Source organism: Aethalodelphis obliquidens, unplaced genomic scaffold, assembly GCF_003676395.1.
Source record: "Aethalodelphis obliquidens isolate GAN/ISIS:26980383/991018 unplaced genomic scaffold, ASM367639v1 scaffold9, whole genome shotgun sequence".
Classification (NCBI taxonomy): domain Eukaryota; kingdom Metazoa; phylum Chordata; class Mammalia; order Artiodactyla; family Delphinidae; genus Aethalodelphis; species Aethalodelphis obliquidens.
The window spans coordinates 38,384,954-38,392,670 of record NW_020837953.1 but is presented as its reverse complement, the minus strand read 5'-3'; the positions used below and the strand labels follow the sequence as shown (position 1 = coordinate 38,392,670).

Genomic DNA, 7,717 nt, shown 5'->3' with positions numbered 1-7,717 from the left:
TTATTGTAGCATTATTCACAATAGCCAAGATATGGAAACAACCTAAGTGTCCATCAATGGATGAATAATGTAAAAAAGTGTTTTATACACACACACACACACACACACACACACACACACAGTGGAATATTACTCGGCCATAAAAAAGAATGAAATCTTGTCATTGGCAACAACATGGTTGGAACTCAAGGGCATTATGCTACATAAAATAAGTCAGAGAAAGAGAAATACCATACGATATCACTTATATGTGGACTCCAAAACAAAAACAAAAAAAGAAACTCGTTGATAGAACAGATTGGTGGTTGCCAAAGGCGGGGCTAGAGAGTGGGATAAATGAGTGAGATGTGTTAAAAGGTACAAACTTCCGGTTATAAAATTAAAACGTCATGGGGATGTGATGTACAGCATGGTGACCTTAGTTAACAACATTGAATTGCATATTTGAAAATTGCTAAGAGGGTAAAAAGCTCTCATCATGAGAAAAAAAAATGTTGTTACTATATAAGGTGACAGATGTTAACTAGACTTGTGGTGATCTTCATAATGTATACAAATATTGAATCATTATGTTGTACAACTAAAACTTATTAATGTTACCTCAATTTTAAATAAACTCCTACAACTCAACAGCACCCACAAAAAAATCAACCTGATTTTAAAATGGACAAAGGACTTGAATAGACATTTCTCCAAAGAAGATATACAAGTGGCCAATAAGCACATGAAGAATGCTCAACATCACTCATCATAAGGGAAATGCCAGTCAAAACTATAATGAGATACCACTGCACACTCATTAGGATAGCTATTATGAAAAACAAAAACAAAAGATAACAAGTGTTGGTGAGGATATAGAGAAATTGGAACTCTTGCACATTGCTGATGCAGCTGCTGTGGAAAACATTACAGCAACTCCTCAAAAAAATTAAACAGAATGATCATGTGATCCAGCAATTCCTCTCTGGGTATATACCCAAAAGAAATGGCACAGATATACGTAATAGCAGCATTATTCGCAATAGCCAAAAGGTGGAAGCAACCCCAAGATGAATGGATAAACAAAATGTGATATATACGTAGAATGGAATATTATTATTCAGCCTAAACAGGATGGATATTCTGACACATGCTACCATATGGATGAACACTGAGGACATCACGCTAAGTGAGAGAAGCCAGTGACAAAAGGACAAATACTGGGCTCCCCTGGTGGCACAGTGGATAAGAATCTGCCTTCCAATACAGGGGGACACGGGTTCGATCCCTGGTCCAGGAAGATCCCACATGCCGCGGAGCAACTAAGCCTGTGTGCCACAACTACTGAGCCCGTGTGCCACAACTACTGAAGCCCATGCTCCTAGAGCCCATGCTCTGCAACAAGAGAAGCCACTGCAGTGAGAAGCCCAAGCACCACAATGAAGAGTAGCCTGCGTGTAGCAACGAAGACCCAACACAGCCAAAAATTTAAAAAACTTTTTTTAAAAAGGATAAATACTGTATGATCCTACATATATGAGGTACTTAAGAGTAGTCAAATTCAGAGAGTCAGAAAGTACTGTAGAACGGTGTTTGCCTGAGGCTGAGGGAGGAAGAAATGGAGAGTTGTGGTTTAATGGGTTCACAGTCGTTTTGTTTTGTTTTGTTTTGTTGTTTTTTGGCTGTGCCAGCAGCTTGCAGGATCTTAGTTCCCTGACCAGGGATCAAACCCAGGCCACAGCAGCGAAAGTGCCAAGTCCTAACCACTGGGCCCCCAGGGAACTCCCTGGGTACACAGTTTCAGTTGGGGAAGATGAAAAATTTCTAGAGGTGGGTGGTGGTGATGGCTGCCCCAAAATGTGAATGTACTTAATGCCCCAGAGCTGTATGCTTCAAAACGGTTGAAATGGCAAACTTTGTGTTATGTGTATTTTACCGCAATAAAAAGTATATATCGAATTAGCCCATTTTAAAATACATATATATTTTTTTAAAGAGAAAGGCTCTTTCTTTTTAAAAAATTAATTAATTAATTAATTAATTATTTTTGGCTGCATTGGGTCTTTGTTGCTGCACGTGGACTTTCTCTAGTTGCGGTGAGCGGGGGCTACTCTTCCTTGTGGTGTGCAGGCTTCTCATTGTGGTGGCTTCTCTTGTTGTGGAGCATGGGCTCTAGGCATGCAGGCTTCAGTAGTTGTGGCTTGCGGGCTCTAGAGCTCAGGCTCAGTAGCTGTAGCGCACGGGCTTAGTTGCTCCGCAGCATGTGGGATCTTCGCGGACCAGGGCTCGAACCCGTGTCCCCTGCATTGGCAGGTGGATTCTTAACCCCTGCGCCACCAGGGAAGCCCAAAATGTATATGTTTGAAAAGATATAAAAGGATGTATCTATAATGTTATCAATTATTATCTCTGGCAATAGATTATGAGTGATTTGAGAAAGCTATCTTATTTTCTAAATGTTTATGGTAAACTTATGTAGATGGATAATAAAATACAATCCTGAAAAATTACAAAGGGAAAGATTTCCAGTACTGTCCTCATGAGAACATAGCAATTTTCTTCCACAAAAAACAAGTATAAAACTAGACAAAATTATTCTAACAGAGCACTGGAAAATGACCAAACGCAGGTTACAACTTGAAAAATCTTTATTCATGAAAAACTGCTGCAGAGGGCAGAGACTGAATTCTTGGCCTTTATGCCTGGGGGTGTCAGATCTCTCCAGCAAGGGCAGCAAAAACCCACAGCTTCACTGGCCAAAGATGGTGGACATGGTTCAAAGGTGGCATATTTAACAGGGAGATATTGAACATGAGAGAGCCATATGTGATGATTAATTTATATTTCAACTTGACTGGGCTGAGGGATGCCAAAAAAGCTAGTAAAACATTATTTCTGGTTGTGTCTATGAGGGTGTTTCTGGAAGAGATTAGCAGCATTTGAATCTGTAGACTAAGTAAAGAAGATAACCCTCAACAATGCAGGTGGGCATCATCTAATCCACTGAGGGCCTGAATAGAACAAAAAGGCAGAGGAAGGGTGAATTTGCTCTCTGTGCTTGAGCTGGGACATCCATCTTCTCCTGCCCTTAGACATCAGCATCCCTTGTTCTTAGGCCTTCGGACACAGACCAGGACTTAAACCATTGGCCCTCTGATTCTCAGGCCTTTGAACTTGGGCTGAAATTACACTGGCTTCCCTGGTTCTCCAGCTAGCAGATGGCAGACTATGGGACTTCTCAGCCTCATACTTGGGTGAGCCAATTCCTATAATAAATCTCCTCTTGATATGGGCATATATGTATAGCTGATTCACTTTGTTATAAAGCAGAAACTAACACACCATTATAAAGCAATTATACTCTAATACAGGTGTTTAAAAAAATAATAATCTCCTCTTTATATTTATATCTATATATCCCACTGTTCTGTTTCTCTGGCAAACCCTGGCTAATATACCACAGAAGGGTGAAGACAACAAATTCTTCACACGTCTTCAGCTGAATGCTAAACTAAGCATAAATGTAGGAGAACCCAGAGAACCCAGAGAAAATGGAAACCCTGGGACACTTAAAAACTTTCTCCCTCTTCTTCTTAGCATGCCTGAAACTGGAACCTTTGAATGAGCTGCTCAACCCACCCAGAGTTCAGGTTGCAAAGGGTTAAATCCTTACTGGCTTGAGGTGCCTGAGCATAACCTATGCCCACTCATTGGTTGACCCTGAACTATTCAGAAACAGGGGAGAGCCCTAGGGAGCCAAGCTAAAATAGAAAAAAAAAATTAAAATGAGCAGAAAGATCAGTAGCTTCATGCTGTGGGAGAGACAGAGTTTGCAGCTCAGGTCCAGGCAAGTTAATTACCTACTAAAACAGAAAAATCAACAACCTCAGAAAAACAAAATAATCTAGAGTTGTTGCCACAATGTATTATCTACAATGTCAGGTTTTCAACCAAAAATTACTCTACAGGCAAAGAAACAGGAAAGGTGACCCATATCGAGGGAAAAAAAGAAAAGCAGTCACTAGGAATTGACTCTAAGTGGGCCCAGATGTTGAATATAGATTTTTTAAAAGCTAAAAAAATATATTATAAATATGTTCAAAGAATTGCAAGACTGTGTATTCAAAGAATAAAGGAAAATACACTAAGTGAGAGTGAATAAATAGAAACTCTCAACAGAGAACTAAAAACTAGTTTAAAATCAAATAGAAATTCTAGAGCTAAAAAGTATAATAACTGGAAAAAAAACCACGTTTAAATCCACCAGATGGGCTCAATATCAAATGTGAGATAACAGAAGAAAGAAACAATGAACTTGAAGATAAATCAGTAGTCTCCAAACTGAAAAACACAGTTTGAGGGAAAAGACTGAGGAAACATCAACAGAATCTCAGAAATCTTCAGGACAATATCAAGCACTGCAACATATGTTTCATTATAGCCCCAAGAGAGAAAAGAGATAAGTGGGGAGAAAAATATTTGAAGTATAATGGCCAAAATCTTCCCAAATTTGGTGAAAACATTGGCTAAAAGATCCAAGAAACTCAACAAGAAGGATAAACACACAGAATCACACCGAGATACATCATAGTCACACTGCTCAAAGACAAAGATAAAATCTTGAAAGCAGCAAGAGAAAAAAGACACATCACATATTGAGGAACAACGATATAATAAGCAGCTGAGTTCTCACCAGAAATAACGGAGGCCAGAAAACATTGGAATGACATATTCAAAGTGCTGAGGAAAAATCTTGTCAACAAAGAATTCTCTATGTAGTAAAATTATCCTTCAAAATAAGAGTGAAATAAAGACATCTACAAATAAATAAACACTGAGCAAATTTGTTGCTAGAAGATCTGCATTACAATAAAAACTAAAGGAAAACTGAATAAAAACTTTTAACTAAAGGGAAATGATACCTGCAGTAATCCAAATACACATGCTGGAATTAAGAGCACTGAAATTGGTAACTGTGTGATATATTTTTTTCTTTTGTTTTATTAATTTCTTTAAAATATATATGACTGTTTAAAGCAAAAATTATTACACTGTGTATCTAGGTTTGTAACACATATAGGTGTAATATATGTGATAACAATAGCACAAAGAAAGGTGGGTAATTGAACTACAATACTGCAAATTTGGTGAAAGTTAGTCATTATTCATTTGTATTAGATTGTGATAAGGTAAAAGTGTATTTTGCAATGCCTAGAGAAATCATTAAAAACCTACAAAAATATCAAAAAAATAGAATTAAAATCATGCGTTTTAAAAGATTTGTTAGTGGGTACAGAGGGAACATATCTCAACATAGTAAAAGATATTTATGACAAACCTAAAACCAATTTAAAACTCAACGGTGAAAAGCTGAAAGCTTTCTTGCTCAAATCCAGAACAAGACAAGGATGCCCACTCTCACCACTTCTATTCAACATAGTATTAGAAGTCTTAGCCACAGCAATTAGACAAGAAAATGAAATAAAAGGTATCCAAATTGAAAGGGAAGAGGTAAAATTGTCATTGTATGCAGATGACATGATGCTATGTATAGAAAAACCCTGGGACTTCCCTGGTGGTGCAGTGGTTAAGAATCCACCTGCCAATGCAAGGGACACTGGTTCGATCCCTGTTCTGGGAAGATCCCACATGCTATGGAGCAACTAAGCCCGTGCACAACAGCTACTGAGCCTGCGCTCTGGATCCCACGAACCACAACAACTGAGCCTGCATGCCACAACTACTGAAGCTCATGCACCTAGAGCCCGTGCTCCACAACAAGAGAAGCCACTGCAATGAGAAGCAACAAAGAGTAGCCCCCGCTCGCTGCAACTAGAGAAAACCCACGTGCAGCAACAAAGACCCAACGCAACCAAAATAAAAATAAAGAAAATGTAAATTAAAAAAAAAAAAGAAAAACCCTAAAGACTCCACACAAAAACTACTAGAATTGATAAACAAATTCATCAAGGTAGCAGGATACAAGATTAACATATAGAAATATTGGTTGCATTTCTTAACACTAACAATGAAATATCAGAAAAGGAATGTAAAAAAAAAATACCTTTAAAATTGCACACACAAAACAATAAAATACTTAGGAATAAACCTGACCAAGGAGGTGAAAGACTGATATGCTGAGAACTATAAAACATTAATAAAGGAAATTGAAGATGATTCAAAGAAACGGAAAGATATCCCATGCTCTTGGATTGGAAGAAGTAATACTGTTAAAATGAAAAAAAAAAATGGTACTGATGAACCTAGTTACAGGGCAGGAATAAAGAGCGAGACATAGAGAATGGACTTGAGGACACGGGGTGGGAGGGTGAAGCTGGGGTGAAGTGAGAGTAGCATCTACATACGTACACTACTGAATGGAAAATAGTTAACTAGTGGGAAGCAGCAGCATAGCACAGGGAGATCAGCTCAGTGCTTTGCATTGACCTAGAGGGTTGGGATAGGGAGGGTGGGAGGGAGGCTCAAGAGGGAGGGGATATGGGGACATGTGTAGGCATATGGCTGATTCGCTTTGGTGTACAGCAGAAACTAACAAAGTACTGTGAAGCAATTATACTCCAGTAAAGATCTATTTAAGCATGCCCCCTCAATGTCCTTGCCATCTTTTGTGCTACAGTCTCTGGACCCCAGCCTCTGCTTCCTCTCGCCATGGATCCCAACTGCTCCTGTGCCACAGGTGGATCCTGCACGTGTGCCAGCTCCTCCAAATGCAAAGAGTGCAAATGCACCTCCTGCAAAAAGAGCTGCTGCTCCTGCTGCCCTGTGAGCTATGCCAAGTGTGCCCAGGGCTGTGTCTGCAAAGGGGCCTCAGACGAGGGCAGCTGCTGCGCCTGAAGGAGGGAAGAGCCTGCTCCCAGGTGTAAATAGAGCAACGTGCACAAACCTGCATTTTTTTTTTATACAACCTGACACGTTTGCTACATTCCTCTTTTTTTTTTTTTTGTCCTATAAAATACAAGAATGATAATAAAAGTGGTTGGCTTAAAAAAATCTATTTTAAAAAATATTTATATATTGTTAAAACGGCCATACTACCCAAAGCAATCTATAGATTTAATGCAATATCTCCCAAATTACCCATGACATTTTTCACAGAACTAGAACAAATAATCCTAAAATTTATATGGAACCATAAAAGACTCAGAATTGCCAAAGCAATCCTGAGGAAAAAGAACAAAGCAGGAGGCATAACCCTCCCAGACTTCAGACAATTCTACAAAGCTCCAGAAATCAAAACAGCATGGTATTGGCACAAAAACAGACATATGGATCAATGGAATAGAATAGAGAGCCCAGAAATAAACCAACACACCTATGGTCAATTAATCCTCAACAAAGGAGGCAAGAATATACAATGGGAAAAAGACAGTCTCTTCAGCAAGTGGTGTTGGGAAAGTTGGACAGCCACATGTAAATCAGTGAAGTTAGAACAAACCCTCACACCATACACAAAAATAAACTCAAAATGGCTTAAAGACTTAAACATAAGACATGACACCATGAAACTCCTAGAAGAGATCATAGGCAAAACATTCTCTGACATAAATCGTACCAATGTTTCCTTAGGTCAGTCTACACTAGAAATAAAAACAAAAATAAACAAATGGGGCCTAATCAAACTTTCAAGCTTTTGCACAGCAAAGGTAACCATAAACAAAACAAAAAAACAACCTATGGAATGGGAGAAAATATTTGCAAACAATGACACTGACAAGGG

At 38.8% G+C, this 7,717-nt stretch overlaps 1 pseudogene across 1 annotated transcript; it reads left to right on the top strand.

Moving 5' to 3' along the window:
• The first annotated feature begins 6,581 nt into the window (after window positions 1-6,581).
• On the top strand, window positions 6,582-6,981 carry LOC113622427 (metallothionein-1E pseudogene; annotated as a pseudogene). Its single transcript, XR_003433512.1, has one exon. The product of XR_003433512.1 is annotated as a metallothionein-1E pseudogene (transcript).
• Window positions 6,982-7,717: the final 736 nt, after the last annotated feature.